General features: G+C 49.7%; 1 protein-coding gene and 1 long non-coding RNA gene across 2 annotated transcripts in view; both read left to right on the top strand.

The window, feature by feature from the left end:
- The window catches only part of LOC147737676 (uncharacterized), a 118711-nt gene that overhangs the window by 81898 nt on the left and 19426 nt on the right, over window positions 1-17387 (top strand). The window lies entirely within an intron of this gene.
- Window positions 1-17387, top strand: part of LOC147737677 (uncharacterized) — a 48182-nt gene that overhangs the window by 13561 nt on the left and 17234 nt on the right. The window contains exons 3-4 of the long non-coding RNA XR_015299346.1: window positions 5446-5496; window positions 7349-7466. This is a non-coding gene — a long non-coding RNA (uncharacterized LOC147737677). The remainder of the gene's footprint in view (window positions 1-5445; window positions 5497-7348; window positions 7467-17387) is intronic.

The following is a 17387-nucleotide window of genomic DNA, read 5'->3' on the forward strand; positions in this document are numbered from 1 at the left end:
GCTTGCCTCATCTTGACTAACGGCCCCACCAGACCGCCGGGGATGCCTGGTCTCACCCTGGAGATACCCATTAAGGGACCATCTCTCAGGGAAGCCAGGAAGGGTTTCGCAGCGGTCGAAGCGCGGAGGTACCCCTTCGGGAGTGAGTCCTGCGCTATATAAGCACACAATGAATTAATTAATTAATTGTTCTACAATCTGATTGTCCTCTGTCCAGGTTAAAATTTTTGTGTATAAAACTCTGCCTACAATTTTAAGGGTGTTATCTATGAGGGAGATCGGTCTACAGCAACAAGGTTGTGTGCAATCGCCCTTTTTAAAAATGGGAACGATTGTGCTGGTACACCATGTCTTAGGCAGTTGGGCATTGGTTAGAATATTAAAAATATTTAACAACAGTGGGGCCCAAAAATCTGGTTTATATTTAATAAGATCGATGGACAACCCATAAGGGCCTGGAGTTTTATTGCCCGCACTCTGACGTATAGCCTCCTCAACCTCGTTTATTGATAATGAGACTCCAGGGGCACCCTGTTAATAAAAGGTTCGGATTAAAAAGCAGGCTCTTGGTAAATAGTGAAAAAGTGACTTTCCCAGGTAGCGCTCATTATGTTGCAGCTGATGGCAGTTAACGGTTGTCCCATTGATCTTAACTCTTTAATGGTAGTCCAAAATATATTCCCATTATTTAAGCTGGCAGCATTAATGAGCGCATCCCAGTGCTCACCTAATAACTGTTCCTTCCTTTTAGCAATAGCCTGCTTATATGTTAACCATAAGGGCTTGACCAAATCATTACACCTAGGGCCTGGGCCATCTAAGGAAGGCTTCTTGGCCCTGAGGATGGGGATTCTTCCTGTTAGACCCCATTTGCCCCCCTGGAAACGTTCATTTACATCTAACCAATGCAGATTATGCGGAGAAACCAAAGAAGATATGCTGCATCTCCTATGCATATGTAAGGGCCTAGACCGGGAGAGGAGAGAACTGTTAAAACCGCATATAAATGAAATGCACATTCGGACGTGCAGACAGGCAGTGAAGGCATGCTTCAGCGGGGCCAATGTAAAACTAACCTGCAGCTTCGTCCGCTTTATGAAAACCGCCCAAATAAAGCTTTTTGCCACTGCCTGAGCACAGTAGCGCACACCCAAGCTCTTTTAACCGGCAACTCCCTTAGACTTCCACTACGTTCTGACTCTGAGTCAGTTGTTCATGCCCTCACAATAGACTATTAGATTTACGGACATTGGCGTCACCCCCAGACGGGGACACACCCTTAGCCTTACTTCAACTTTATACCTTCACTGCAAAACAAACTGTATGAACTTTTTAACCAGAATATCGTTTGATTTTAAAGTATATCCATTGCGCTTTTTAAGACAAAATGAAATTATGTCATATATATGTATTCGTTTACAAATTTTATATTGTTGTGTGTACTGCTAGAATTTTAATTAATCAAGCAATAAACTAAACTAAACTACACCTAGGGCTTTGAGATAGGGCCTTGCGGAGCTTCCTGTTGACAATTGAGCACTCCTGATTGAACCATCTAGGTTCGCGCAGTACTGTACGAATGGGTTCGACAGCAAGGATTTAATGGCTCCACTGAGTTTGGTAAAGGCGCTGATAACCACTGGGTGTGCAAACAGGGCCTCTAAACAGATGTTAATAAGATTCATGTTTCCACTAACCAGTTTAGAGTACAACCTTGCAACATTCCAGCTTAAGATGAGGAGGTCTGAACTTGCTGAGGCCTTCGTTTGCATAGGGGGGATAAGTGGGTTGTAGGAATAGTACACTCAGTTACTGGCAGGGCATGAGGTAACCTAATCTCAGGATCAGTATTTTCCCCAAAAGTTGATAGTCAGTCTTGGGTCTCTAATCCAGATAAGGCCTGGACCCTATTAGAGGTAGTAATTCAAGAGGAATAGTTGGTGAAAGGAGCATGACTTGGTTTGTAGAAATAACCAAGGGGGAGTGCGCTTATGTTAGTGCTATTAGGTGTTATGAATTCGCAACACCTTAGTAGGTGTCTCACTAAAGAAGGTCTGTGAAAGTTAATTAGAATACTTTACCTTTTGATATTTTTTGTAGATGCACTGACTCACCCAAGCCTGCATGGCATATTAATATCCTATATTTCGGATATATGGAAGCTTCTATGCCTTGATAGCCAGTCTGCCCATTTATTGCGTAGCTGGTCCCATGACTCATGCTGATCCCTCTCTAAAGTAGGTACTCCTGCCAGTACCAACACATAAGGGCAAGCAGCGGGCGGCAGACTCAGGACATCCTGATTAGCCATTCATACTTGGGGCGGCAGGAACATTAATGCACAAGGTACTAGACAGCCTGTTCTGATTTGAGCCATTGGGCCTGTTTAAACTATTAGCACCATCCCTTGTATTTGAAATGGTTATTGGTATAAGGGTGTGGGGGGACCCATTCCTATCTATGGGCAATTGAGGCAGCCCCTGGATTGATCGTATATCGGGTGAAGGGTGATTGCGGGAGCAGTAACTCTGGCGGTTTGCAACACAATTTCGGCATCAAAAATACTCATACCAACACCTACACTATCGATGGCCCTGCTCCCATCAACCTCTTTGATTTCGGCCACCTTTTCCCCCACTGTCCCCTTAAAATGTTTGGCTACTAAAATAGCCACCCGCCTTCTTATCCAAGGTAGATGAAGAGAACAGCTGGGGAAAGAGTTGTGACCTCATTCTGTGCCAATCTTTGGAGAGGAGCTGTGTCTTTTGGAGGAGGCACACATATGCCTCCATGTTATCCAGGTAGGAAAGGATGGATCTCCTTTTATTGGGATTGTTGAGACCTCTCGCATTGAGAGTGAGAATTTTCAGTGTGGGCTGGGAAATATTGTGTCATAGTGAGTGCACCAGCTTTTGCCTGTATTTGGGTCCCTGTGATCCCTCTTATCCCTGAGCTCCCAACGTCTGCCCGGTCTCCATTGCCCCGTGATCCTCTCTTCAATGCCTTTAACCTGCATATCAGTTCTCCACCCTCCCCTCCCTAACCCCAACTTAGAAACCCATTAACCTCAAATTGTCTAGGACCCGCCATTCGTACGTGCGCATCCTTGGAAGTCGGAATAGTTGGAAATGTGTGTGGCCTGTTCCACATGTCTCTATACTCCCCGTGTCTCTACGCTCCCCGCAGACTTCTTCGCCGCCTACCAAGCCTTGCAAATGCCACTTATCTGTCCCTCAGTCGTTCACGGTGTCATCATGGGGGAATGTCTCCTTCGACAATGTCTTCAGAACTGCCAGTCTTTCTTGTGCCATGGTCTTGGGGTCCGGTCTCGTTGCTCGCTCTATGCTACGCCTCCCGTAGACCTTATGCCATCTTTCTCACGGAGTTTTATTCTGTGGGCCCTCTGTCTCCTCCTGGATTGGACTCTCGATGCCCAGAACCTGGCAAATGTCCTGCATGGATCTGAGCTGGAGGAGTTTGCCCTGCCATATGAAAATCAGCCAGAAAGGGTCACCCAAAGAATACGGTATTCCTTGATTTCAAAGACACGTGGTTGTCACTCGGAACACCCAACACTTTTGAAGGGGTATTAGAGCCAGGTCCTGGTACAAAGCTATGGAGTGGTCCTGATATCTTAGTGGTTGCTTGTCCCTGGCAGTACGTAGTGTACACTCTTTTAGTTAAAAGTCTGGAATGTAAGCCAAAATATCCGGTGAGGGCGCCCAGTGTGCTCCTGAAGAGACCCTGCAGGTATTGTGTGATGTCTGGCCCTTCTTCTTTAGGTGAAACTCCCTTAACGCAGATGTTGTTTCGCCAAGACCGATTCTCCAGGTCTTCTGTGTGTGCCTGGAGATCGCTCTGTTGAGCCTTGAGCTGGAGTATCTCTTTCTGTAGATGCTCCACCTCCTCTTCCTGGGCTTGCCCCTGATCCTCAATGGAGGCGGGACGTTGATGCCGTTTGGGAACGTGTGGCCTCCATCGGTTATCTCCTTCTTTTCCCCCGCTATTTCCCTTTTCAGCGTCTGCAAGCGTCTGCAAGTCGCCTCGTAATACACCGAATAGCGACTCTAAAAAGGCGTGGGTAACTGGGGCTTCAGAGGTGTCTGCATCTTGGCTGATTTGTGTCGTTGGGGAGAGCGTCCCTTCTCCGCTGCCGGTCATCGGTAGCTTGGTCAGCATCTTTTTTAGATTCTAATCCTTCTTGCTTCTCGCTGAGAACATGGCTGCTATATATCTTACCACATCACAGACCGGCTTGCCTTGTCATGGGGGTCCCAGCCCCAATGGGTGGCTGTCACCGGGTTGTCCTCCAGCTGAGCTCCACTACGCTGTTGCATGATGGTGAGGGCCAGAGTTGTCACTCCCTTTCAGTCTCTTCCGGGCCTTGCTGCCTTCAATCGTCTGCTATTGCCCTGCTGGGCATCTGCTGCTTGTTCTCAATTTTCTAAGCACTTTGCGCCCGAACCTGTAGTGAATCCCCCTGTAGGCCAGCAGCCCTATCTGATCCTGGAGCACTAGATGTCTTTTTGGACCACTGTGGCTAATTCCTGCACTATGTGCTTGCTGGCCGTGGCCTCCGGTTTCCTCTGACTTGGCAGTCAGCTCCAGAGAGACTACTCCATGCCCGGGCCCCTCATTCATTGGCACCTTGTGATTCTTACAGTGTTATAGTTCATATCTAATTCCCCTTATTGGATTTTGTCATTTTAGTGTCATTTTGTTCAATACATTTTCCTTTATTTTTCTATTTCGGTTTGGGTTTTTTATTGTTTTGCATTTTGACTTTTACTTGTTTGGTTTCTGCATAAATGTTTTACATATTACCTTAAGTTAAGCCTGCCTGTTCGTGATTAGGTACCAGGGGGTTGATCCTAGATTAATTGAACGGCTTTGAAAGTTCACTCTGACAACGGTTGTGATTGTTCCTCATCTACCACAAATAAAAATTCAGTTTCTTACAGAAACGATCTGAAATTATCTGCAAAACAGGCCGTTGATAACCTACCAGGGTTGAAACACCCTGTGGACAAATTGGAATATGGGACGAGTATTGTGTGGCAATAGAACCTCCAAAAAAATTCAGCTTGCAGATGAACCAAGAATCACGCTTGAATGTCACAACTTTTTAAAACAAGGTAGTCAGGAAAGTGTGACGAATATATTGCAGCTCTTTGCATTTTGACACCCCAAGCAAATTTGAGAACAGAGTGGATGTATGTAGCAGAGACGAGTCTGTTCACCCAATGTGAGTGGCGATATCCGCATTGCTGGTCTGCCTGAAGTTATGATGCTGCTAACAGTAGCATGTCTGCTAAAAGCGATGACGTGACTGATGGAACTATAAAGCCAAATAAGAGAAAGTTATCTTCCGACATCGCAGTCTTCGTGACTGAGACCAGTAACACTGTAGACTCTGAGACTCACAGCAGTAATTTCTCCTTTCAGAGCGTTATTGCTGCAGATGGAGTGAAGCCCAGAAGTAAGCACATTACTAAGGTACCAACAAAGTTTAATATTGTTCATTCGTATTAACTGTTTCTCTTTTGAAGCATTTGGAAGTGTATTTTCTAGTTTTTTTGCTTTTTGGTTCGTTTTTTTATTGTAGGCTGTTATCTTCGGTTTAAAGGGAAAGATGTTGTAGTGTGTGACCTTAATGCTGCAGTTTGCATTTCATTACCATCATTTGCTTACCCTGGAGAATCTCCAGGGTGTAGGAGGTTTGCTGTTCAAGAGTTCTTTCTTCAGCTTCTGGGCAGTTGTCGCTCTGTGGCGATCTGTGGTCCTGTTTCTCTGCTCTTCTTGTAGCAGCTCCTATCAGAGCTTCATCCTCCCGCCAACGATAATAAGATGCCAGGCATCACCCAGCACACAACACAGCCTATGATGGGCTACGTCTATCTGCTCGGTGTAGTTAGAGCGCGGATAAAGTTCTCCGGACCTATCAGGCTGTGAATGTAACCTAAGGGCTTAAGATGAAATGTAGAGCCTACCTCCTTCCTGAGTGGCTCCAGACTGCTGTGTGCAGACCCGATAGCTGGCAGCACCCTGGTGTATGTATGTATAAATCCGATTATGTTGGAAGTAACCTGCAATATAGTGGCAGGCAGCACCCTGCCATAGAGTAGGATTTCTCATAGTGTTTTATTTCCTGACACATTAATGGAGATTGTCGTTTAACAGGCAGAAGAACAACACTTGACCATACATTTCCTGGCTCTGTCTTTAAAATGACGTACACATTAGGGATAGCATTTCGTTCTGCTGGAATAATAGCACAAGTTATATTGCACTCTATGTTGTTGCATGGATTTCTGGCTGCAATGCATTCCCTGTTTCATTCAAACGTGCTTTCTACAGGGCACATACATGATATGCTGCTGTAAAGAAATAATGCTCCTGTGTACTGTGGCAGACTCAGAAATATTGAAAAACTTCATGATTTCTCTTTCAGCACTTCATAGTAAAACCTTTCAATTTTTGACTCAATCATTTGGCAGAAACATAACTTAGTACCATTAAAATAGTTGTGATGGGGAACATTCATGTAGGGTTAGGACTGGCTCGACCAGAGTGCTTGCTGACTTGGAGGAGTATGGAGTTGACCACCTTGCCTGGTCCGGTGTGGAACCAAGCCAGCGATGCTTTGCTGCAGCCTCATTTGCCCTGTTAGCTGGTCAACAGTTTGAGGAGGAGGAGGTGAAGAGCTGGCTAAGTGTGCCATGAGGCTGGCATTTCAGTACATCCCTGAGAAGTGAGCTTTGAGTCATGTAGTGTTCCTCTTATACCACGTGCAATTCATCCTCTCCGAAGCCTCTAGAATTCCTGGATGTGAAGGGCGGCTGATTCTGATTGGGTGCTTGATAGTTTTCCAGAAACTCATGTTCTTGATTGTTCATGTTTGTCAGTAGTTAATGAAACACGCCCAGGGGTTTTATCTCTTCAGTTGACAGAAGCTACAATAAAAGTTTCTTTGTCGTTGCAAAAAAATATGAATGGCCAACGAGCCTCTGTAGGTCAAAGAATGGAAGGGCTGGGGAACTGTCATTCATCTCACTGCTAAACAGAGCAGTGTCATGCTTCACCCTCACTCAGGCCTCTGATTTTAACTAACATCGCTTAGATCACTGGGACTTTAGAACCCATCCTTTTAATGAGAAAAACAAAACTACAAAACTACAAGTCCCGTAAACAATAGTGGTGGAAGGTGTCACGCATGACCTGGGGCTACATCCGATTCAGCACATCCAGTTCCATTTTTTAAGTATTTCACACAATATTGAATTTATAACCTTTCTTTTTTATGGTCATGAGTCACCAGAATACTAAAAACGTGTCTTTTATTCTCAAGGTCAATTAAGTGATGGTCACCAGCTTGGAAGCTCAGTTAATTCTTCAGTATTTGTCATTGATCTCCATGTGTGGCTGATTTGGGTCTGCCCCTGCATCGTTCCCGATAACTCGCACAGGTAAGGAGCTTGTCGCAGCAACATGATAACCCCATACTCGTCTGTAAGAAATGCGCTCCGAGGCAGGTATCCGATCATTTTTGTGAAACAAGGAAGGGCCAATATCTGCTACGTACATTTGTTAAAATTTAACAGTCAAATCTCAGTATACTGTTCCAGAGGTTGAGTCCCAGCGACTTTATCTGTAACTGAACGCAGACACCCTAGGAAGCATGTGCTTTTAAGGCAACTAGCGATCACTCACCTGAAGGTGACATGCGTCATCACTGGGCTATACTCCTACAGTGCATCACCACCCCCTTTTGTACCACTTTTGGCCGCCATAAGTGTGGCAGGGTATGCTCAGACGTGAGTCCCTTGCTCACTTTGCCACTGGATTCAAGCAAGCCGGGCTGAAGACGGCTGGAATGCCAGAAACCGGTCCTCGGAAGCTTGTTTCCGGTCCAGGGAAGACATGGCTTGGCAGTTCGGGCTGGACTGTTCCCATGAAGCACAGGGTCAGACTGATTTACATATGGCCATGTCTGAACTGGGGTGGCAGAGTGGGCTAAAGAACGGTGATGGATTAAACCCAGATCTTTTGACTGGGTGTGAGTTTGATTGACTCAGATGCTCCGTCCATCACCACCCCCTTTTGTACCACAGTGCCTGGCAGGCACCACAAGAGGGCACTTTGTTGCAGATCTTTTATTAAGTACGCCGGATGAGCATAGTAGGACAGAGGATGTTGTGTCATAAGATGTGAGATAGGTGAAAGCCTGAATATAAGATCAACCATCAATCAGTTGCCACAATATAGTTAATGTGATCTTCCTGGTCCATGTGTAGATTAAAAACAGTGGCAGAGAAATTGAATAACTAATGGCCCCTATCTCTGTGTGAAAGTATCGAACACCTATGGACCTGCTGGTAAGCTGGGGTCTATACTTCAGGTCAACTTTTTTCATGCCTTGTGTAGTCATGGAGCAATCTGTTGGCATTTCATCAGGACCAAATATGGGAAAATGGGTAAATGTGACCTAATCTTCTCCACAGCGTGAGGAGCTCTGTAACTCAAAGCCCTGCACCGTGCATAGGTGATAAGGTGCCTATTACCATCTTACTACCACAGGTGAGCGCTGTCTAACAGAGTGCACTACATACGGTAACCCTCCTAAAATTCAGGACACACTGACTTATCTAATAGCGAGGACGCCGCATCAGAGGGCAACTTGCTTGAAAAGCACATGCTTCCTAGGGTGCCTGCGTTCAGTTAGAGATAATGTCTGTGGGACTGAACCTCCAGAACAGTATACTGTGAGTTGATTTATATGAAGAATGTGTTTACTGGACTGTCATTTTCCTCGTCATCTCTTGTGATATGTAAAATAAAACACAACACACCAGGAGGCCAACAAATCTATCATAAATTTAATGCAAAAATAGCAAAAGGCCAAGCTAACTAAGAAGTGACTATTGTCTTTGCAAAAGACGAGAGCATCCACCCTATAGCAAGTTGGAGTATATAATGCTAATGCTACACAATGTATTTTTATACACTTTTCTCCTAATACAAGTCAACGAAACATGAACAGGTGATAGAAACAGTTACTGAAATAACACTAATGAGTAGGAGGCAGGATCTTCTCTCGAGAGGAATGTGAGGAGTCCGTGAGGTGCAGATAAAAGATACACAGACAAGCTGCAGAATTCACTGTTTCTGGAAATAACACTTCTGTTTGTCAATGTTCAATTTACTACAAGATACAGGAAAGTGTGCAGATGGACTTCACTAAATAAAATGGTTCTGGGCCCTAATGGAATCATGTAACTTTGCAGGCATATTAAGGCGAACAGACACATTAAATAATTATAAGAATATTGTAATTTGGTAATGTAATATATCAATGCATGTTGTGGCTTTCATGTGTAACCAATTATCGGTATTGAAGAAACCAGTATATCCAGTTATGCTTTCTCCATTCCTTCTTCCTAGAGGCCACCACTGCTGCTATCCAGCTGTATTCAGCAGTGCCTCCTGTGACCTGGAATCCTGTATTTAATCAATACCAAAGGTTGTCAATGCTTCTAGCCAACTCCGGTCACTGGTGCCACTCGCACCCCCACCACCCTTGGGCCTGTTATTCTTTTAGCCGGCTCCAGTCAGTATTGGCCCCCTGAGACCTATTATCCTGCTAAGTAACTCCAGTCAGTAGTGACCCCTGTACCTTAAATCCTGCAAATATTCAAAACCAGAGGTCAAATCTACTGCCAACCAGTTCCAGTCAATATTGACATGTATTGTTACCCTGTCTTTAATGAATACCAGAGGCCAGCGTTGTTGCTAGCCAGCTCCAGTCACCAGTGGCACGTCACATATTATCCTCAATAGGATCAATGCCCAAAGCCTGTGCAGCTGCTAACCTGCCTTAGTCAGTAGTGACCTCCCAGACCTGTTATTCTGCATATAATCAGCAAGGCTTCGGCCCTAATAACACTCACCCAACATCCTTATGGTATATTAGTAATGTAATTTATTTACATCATAGGTACCGCACTATATCACACTGTTGGAAGGGGCGACCCCCGTTTTCAAGATTGCTCTCCTAACCACCCGAGACCCTCCTCTCCCACAATTCCTGCCGAGTCTTATCGAGGGGAGACCCCACCGGGGAGGACTGATCGTACACACTGTTGACACGCCACACTTATGAACGGACACCACACCGTGGATCTTTATCAAGTATAAATCTTTGTCAAGATGAAAAGATAGCAATTTACAACGATCGAGGGATCGTAATTGTCTCGGAGCACAAGGGAACGGGGAAGCGGGACAAGGGCAGGCCAGTACGTAGCGTACCCGGCGCACAGTTGTCAATCCTCGAACTGGGGGGTACGGAGGCTGGCGATGGTACGTGCTGTCCTACTCACTTATCGGTTGAAGTACTTGTGAAGGTAGCGTCGATGGTCCAGCCGAACCAGAGGACTCCTCGAGCCGCGACGAGGTCACCAGGGCTTGATCCGGAGGGCACCGGGGTGCTTGGAGTTCAGGAGGAGCCGTGACAGCGTCACCAGGGCTCAGGATGGTAGCAAGAGTCTCTTCTTGAGAGGGAGCCGTGACAGCGTCAGCAGGGCTCGGTGATTCAGTTCCCTTAGCTTCAGGGCAGAGCCGCGACAGCGTCAGCAGGGCTCGGTGGTACGGTTCCTTAGCTTCAGGGCAGAGCCGCAACAGCGCCAGCAGGGCTCGGTGGTACGGTCCCTTAGATTCAGGGCAGAGCCGCGACAGCGTCAGCAGGGCTCGGTGGTACAGTTCCTTGCTTTCAGGGCAGAGCCGCGACAGCGTCAGCAGGGCTCGGTGGTTCAGAGTTTCTCCTCAAGGTCAGCCGCGATCAGATCAGCAGGGCTTTCTTGTCCAGGATACAACTGCCTGCTGGATGTGAGGCAGGCTGTCTTATCGTTCAGGGGCCCTTTGATGTCCGGACCCTCACAGGCAGGGGGCAGGTGGTCCGAGGGCCAGGCGGCCGATTGTCTGGGCGGCTGGTTCTTTGATGCTTTAGGGCCGTGCATCCAGGGATTCCCAGACGCCCATCAAGGTCTGGAGCCAGCTCGCTAGGAGGCCAAAGGTGTGATCGAAACCAGTCCCTAGGGATAGTTCAGAGATGTGAGGGGAACCAGTCTCTCGGGAGGAGGCCGGAGGTGTGATTGAAGTCTTGGTTTCGGGTACTTGGTGGGTCTTCTACCCCCCGGGCGGGTCAGGGCGCGCCGTACGCGCACGCCTCTCTGCAGCCAGGGTCAGCCAGGAGCTGCCGAAATGGAGGAGAAACTCTGAACCACCGAGCCCTGCTGACGCTATCGTGGCTCTGCCCTGAAACCAAGGAACTGTACCACCGAGCCCTGCTGACGCTGTCGCGCCTCTGCCCTGAAGCTAAGGAACCGTACCACCGAGCCTTGCTGACGCTGTTGCGGCTCTGCCCTGAAGCTAAGGAACCGTACCACCGAGCCCTGCTGACGTTGTCGCGGCTCTGCCCTGAAGCTAAGGGAACTGAATCACCGAGCCCTGCTGACGCTGTCGCGGCTCCCTCTCAAGAAGAGACTCTTGCTACGATCCTGAGCCCTGCTGACGCTGTTGCGGCTCCTCCTGAACTCCGAGCACCCCGGTGCCCTCCGGATTGAGCCCTGCTGACCTCGTCGCTCCTCGAGGAGTCCTCTGGTCCGGCTGGGCCATCGACGCTACCTTCACAAGTACTTCAACCGATAAGTGAGTAGGACAGCACGTACCATCGCCAGCCTATGTACCCTCCAGTTCGAGGATTGAGAACTGTGCGCCGGGTACGCTACGTACTGGCCTGCCCTTGAGACTGTCCCGCTTCCCCGTTCCCTTGTGCTCCGAGACAATTACGATCCCTCGATCGTTGTAAATTACTATCTTTTCATCTTGATAAAGATTTATACTTGATAAAGATCCACGGTGTGGTGTCCGTTCATAAGTATGGCGTGTCAACAGTGTGTACGATCAGTCCTCCCCGGTGGGGACTTCCCTCGATAAGACTCTTCAGGAATTGTGGGAGAGGAGGGTCTCGGGTGGTTAGGAGAGCAATCACAAGAGAAGACGCCACGCGATGGTGCCGGCCTGATCTACATTTACAAATTCCTGTCACACTGGGGTATCTGACCCTTATCTTCTCACCTAATGGAATTGGAATGTCTTTTCACCTAATAAACAAACAAATCTAAATATACACTGCAGTTTTTTCCGGATGGAAGTACAGTTATTTACTCAATATTAAGAAGAGTTCACCCCAATTGCCCTGAAGAAGTCCGTGGAGGACGAAACGCGTTGGCTACATGATTGAAGAAACTTCAAAAAAACATCTGAAGACTCTGCTACTGAACTCTTTTAGCTTTTTTGACCTGTGTTCAATGACTATTATTGTACAGATTCCTAATACATTGATTTGTGTGCTGGATCATTTGTTGAAAAAATTGTTTGTTAGAACAAGTTTCTTGTTTTGGGAGATCTAGGGAAAAGAATCTCCGATCTGTGGCACCATACAAAAAAACTAGGCAGTATACAGGATAGGTGCAATTGTGCTTAAACCCCTTTTCCCATTTTTTCCCAATTGATCGCGTCTATTTTGGGTTGGAGGGGGGCTACGAGGCCGCTGCCGACCTGGTGCCCGAGGTAGACCATGGAGCTCTGTCCTATTTGGCACTTGCTAGCTTTAATGGTGAGGCCTGCGAGGCGCAGGGCTTCCAATACTTCCCAGAGGTGTTGCAGATGCTCGGGCCAGTGGGCACTGAACACGGCGATGTCGTTGAGGTCTTGGTTGACGAGTCTCTGGAAGGTGGCGGGGGCATTTTTCATGCCGAAAAGGCATTACTCTGAAGTGGAAGTGGCCATCATGAGTGGAGAACGCAGACCTTTCTTGGGCCCTCTCCGTGAGGCCGATCTGCCAGTAGCCACTGGTTAGATCGAAGGTACTGAGGTACTGAGCCGACCCTAGGCGGTCGATGAGTTCGTCAGCTCGGGGGATGGGATGTGCGTTGGTTCGGGTGACTGCGCTGAGTCCGCGGTAGTCCACGCAGAACCTCAGCTCAGGAGCCGTGCCTGGAGCGGCGGCCTTCGGAACCAGGACCACTGGGCTAGCCCATGGGCTGTCGAAGGCCTCGACCACTCCTAGGGCCAACATCTTGTCAACTTCGGCCTTGATGCAGGCTCAAACTCGGTCTGGGACCCGGTAGGTTCTGTGCTGTACTGGAGGGCTGTCCCCGGTGTCCACGTCGTGGACGCACCAACTGGTGACGCCGGGGGTGAGGGAGAAGAGGTCAGAAAACTGTCCCAACAACCGGTGACAGTCTTCCCGCTGCACGGGGGAGAGGGAGGAGGAGAGACTCACTCCCTCTACGGAGCCATCCTGGTCCTTCGCACACAGGAGATCAGGTAGAGGGTCCGTTTCCTCTTCTTCTCCGTCACCAGTGACAAGGAGTAATCCCAACTCGGTACGCACAAAGTGGGGTTTGAGCTGGTTCACGTGGAGAACCTTCAATGCATTCCTGGCCGATTGCGTATCAACGAGATATGTGACCTGGCTCTTGCGCTCTATGACTTTAAAGGGTCCGGTCCACTTGTCCTGAAGGGCACAAGGTTCCACTGGGGACATGACCCAAACCTGTTGGCCGGGCTGAAACTCGACCAGAGTGGCATTCTGGTCGTACCAGCGTTTCATCTCTTCTTGGCTGGCCTCCAGGTTGGCCTCGGCCAACTCGCGGAACCGTCGCGTCTGGTTCCGGAGGGCCAGGACATAGGAGAACACGTCGGGGGGGTGCTCGGGGGGGCTGTCTCCCAGCCTTCCTTGACCAGGCTGAGGGGACCCCGGAGGGGTGCCCGTAGAGCAGCTCGAAGGGGCTGAACCCCAAGGATTTCTGGGGGACTTCCCTGTATGCGAACAGGAGGCAGGGCTGGAGGACGTCCCACTTGCGTCGTAGGTAAGCATGGGCGGAAAATCCGTTTCGCTCGCGGATTTTGCGGATTTTCGGTAAATTCGCAATCCGCGAGATTCGCGAATCTCCCGCAAAATCCGCAAATCCGCGAGCAGCGGATTTTATGGCTTGCTCGCACTGTTCGCGTGAGTTCGCGGCTTCCCAGTACAACTTCGCGCCCCGCGAATAAGCGCTAAATTGCAGAAATACGATCTTAGCAAAACAGAAACTACTTACCAGGTTCAAAAGTTCAGGCTCATCATTAGTAGCCATTTCCTGTAGTGCTTCCTGAGGGGCCCCTCCAGAGTTCAGTTGCCAGTTGCAACTATTATGTGACCCTGCTCTGAACCTCAGAATAGTTACACATATGCCACAAAGGTCCTGAATTACAGCTAAGGGAGACAAGCAGGAGCCAGGCTGGAAGTTCAAATCCATTAATCAGCCCCTAATTCATTATTGTCAGTTGGGGCAGGGCAGGTGTTGTAACTAATTTTGCAACAATGAAAGCACTTAGCAAGTGCAAAAGATCACTAATCAGGAAGCACTAAGGAAGCAGGTGCCAGCTAAAAAAATATTCTGTGACACATTAATCAGCCCCAAATTAATTCAGGTCACTTGAGGCAGGGAAGGTGTGCTTTGCTTTGCCACAATAATGTACACTGACTGGACAACCAGAGGGTGCTGTGATGAAACAGAGGGTGGCATGGGTGGGCCAGAGGGTGGCATGAGTAGTCAGAGAGTGGCAGTGGTGACAGAGAGCGGCAAACACCCAAAAAAAAAATTTCGCGGATTTTGAGTTTGCAAATCCGCAAAATTCGCGAAAGCGAGATTCGCAAAATTCGCCCATGCTTAGTCGTAGGGGCTCCTCGAGACCCATGATCATTCCTTTCAGGGTGCGGTTGAACCGCTCAACTAGGCCGTTACCTTGAGGGTGGTATGGGGTGGTGAACTTGTACGTCACCCCACACTGCTGCCAAAGGGACTTCATGTACCGGGAAATAAAGTTGGTGCCTCGAGCGCTCACCACTCCTCGCGGGAATCCCACCCGGGAGAAGATCCCCATGAGGGCCCGGCCCACGACCGGGGCCGTCACCGTCCGGAGGGGAATGGCTTCGGGGTATCGGGTGGCGTGATCTACCAGGACAAGAATGAACCGGTGACCTAAGGAGGTCCGGGGGTCCTACGATGTCTATTCCCACCCTCTCAAAGTGGGTACTGACAACTGGGAAGGGTTGGAGGGGAGCCTTGCGCTTTCCTCCGCTCTTGCCGCTAGCCTGGCACGTGGGGCAGGACTTACAGTGGGTTTCCACATCGGCACTTATACGGGGCCAGTAGAAATGGGTCACGAGTCGTTGGTAGGTTTTATCCTGGCCCAAGTGTCCCGCCAGGGGCACATCATGAGCCAGGTTCAGGAGGAGGCCGCGGAAACGTAGGGGTACCACCAGCACTCATGCTGACCCTAGTTCGGCGGTCTTCTGTTCGCTGTAGAGTAGGCCGTTTTCCCAGTAAAGGTAGTGGGAGCCGGACTGGTCTCCGGCGGCCTGGGTCGCGGCCTGTCGCCGGGGCCCCTCAAGGGCAGGAGGTCTGTTCCTGGCAGAACTCTTCTCGGGATGGTCCTCCCCACTGGGCCAGCTTGGGGAGATCGGTCAGGGTTGGGATCTGATCGACGGAGGGTCCGTGGGGACCGTCGTCGAGTTGCTTTCTTCGCTGGAGGGTCAGTCGAAGACCTCGGGTCGTTCGCCTTCCTCCGGGGCGTCAGGGGTTGCACTAGGGACCTCGGACTCTTCGTCCCCGGGGGTGGTCATTCTGGCCGTCATGGCGCGGGTGCTCACACAGGCCCAGTGGGGCAGGCCCAACATCGCTAGATGGGTCCTCCTTTCTACATCCTTCCACTTCGAGCTCTCCAGGTCATTCCCCAGGAGGCAGTCCACGGGCATGTCCATGCGGACTGCTATCCGTAGGTCGGCAGAGACTCCCTCCCACTCAAACAGAACCTGGGCTATCTTGCATGTGCGGACGGAGTTGTCGGCTGCTATCACTCTGCAGGAGGCGTGAGGGATGATCAGGGACTCAGGGACTAACGTGTACCTGACTGACGTGATGCTGGCTTCTGTGTCTCTAAGGGCTCCTATGCTGCGCCCGTTAACCTTAACTGTCTGGCGGTACTTTTCTGTGTTGTCGGGCAGGTAGTCTCCCGGAACCATCTTGCTATTCCCTAGGGAGACTAAGACCATGGCTGCGGGCTCCCACTCCCCCTGCTCTTCTACCTCTTCCTCTTCTAGGGCTACCGAGGATATCTGCCTGGTGGAGGAGCCAGTGGGGTTGGATATCTGGAACATGGGCACTGGGGATCACTGGCAAAGTGCCCTGGCTGCTGGCATTTAAAGCAGGCTATGCTGGGGCAGAGCCCCGGTTTACTCACTATCGGGGGCGTTCTCGTCGTGGGAGGAGAACGGGGGGTCTGGTTTCTGGGAGGGCTACGCTGGGGCCCTGACTGAGGTCCTTGCTGTTTACCTCGACCTCCCCCTCCCCTATGGCGGGAAGACCCTTGGGGCCGCGATCAGATCAGCAGGGCTTTCTTGTCCAGGATACAACTGCCTGCTGGATGTGAGGCAGGCTGTCTTATAGTTCCAGGGCCCTTTGATGTCCGGACCCTCATGGACAGGGGGCCGGTGGTCCGAGGGCCAGGCGGCCGATTGTCTGGGCGGCTGGTTCTTTGATGTTTTGGGGCCGTGCGTCCAGGGATTCCCAGATGCCCATCAAGGTCTGGAGCCAGCTGGCTAGGAGGCCAAAGGTGTGTTCAAAACCAGCCCCCAGGGATAGTTCAGAGGTGTGAGGGGAACCAGTCTCTCGGGAGGAGGCCGGAGGTGTGATTGAAGTCGTGGTTTCGGGTACTTGGTGGGTCTTCTACCCCCCGGGCGGGTCAGGGCACACCGTACGCGCACGCCTTTCTGCAGCCAGGGTCAGCCAGGAGCTGCCGAAATGGAAGAAGGCGGCCGGGCGGCCGGTGTGGCCAAACATGGAGTCGGAGGGTCACGTGCACGGGTGTAGGCACGCGGTCGGGAGATCGGTTCAGGTCCGGTGTAGAGGGGTCGTGTACAGTTCTGGGCGGGCTGGGGTGAGGTCGACCAGTGGTTCTTGGGTTGCGGGGATCAGAGAGGACCACGCCATGAGACCGGGTCCAACACACACGATCCCAAAAACAAAGAAAATCAAAATTTGCCTCCATCTTGTCAAAAATGACCAAATCCCACCAAGCGGTATAGCCTGCCACATCACATGGCACACTCAGCCACAACATGACAAGATACCACGGCAGGGATTTGGGACCATTAATCCTCTGTTCGAGGCATGTATGTTGTAGATGCACATGCTTTGCATACTCCTGCCATCTTGTGTTGGGTCCGTATGTTTGCAGGTTGTTTCATTATTACCCCTAGATTTATATTTCGGTGTAAAAAT

Source organism: Lissotriton vulgaris, chromosome 1_1, assembly GCF_964263255.1.
Source record: "Lissotriton vulgaris chromosome 1_1, aLisVul1.2, whole genome shotgun sequence".
Lineage (NCBI taxonomy): Eukaryota > Metazoa > Chordata > Amphibia > Caudata > Salamandridae > Lissotriton > Lissotriton vulgaris.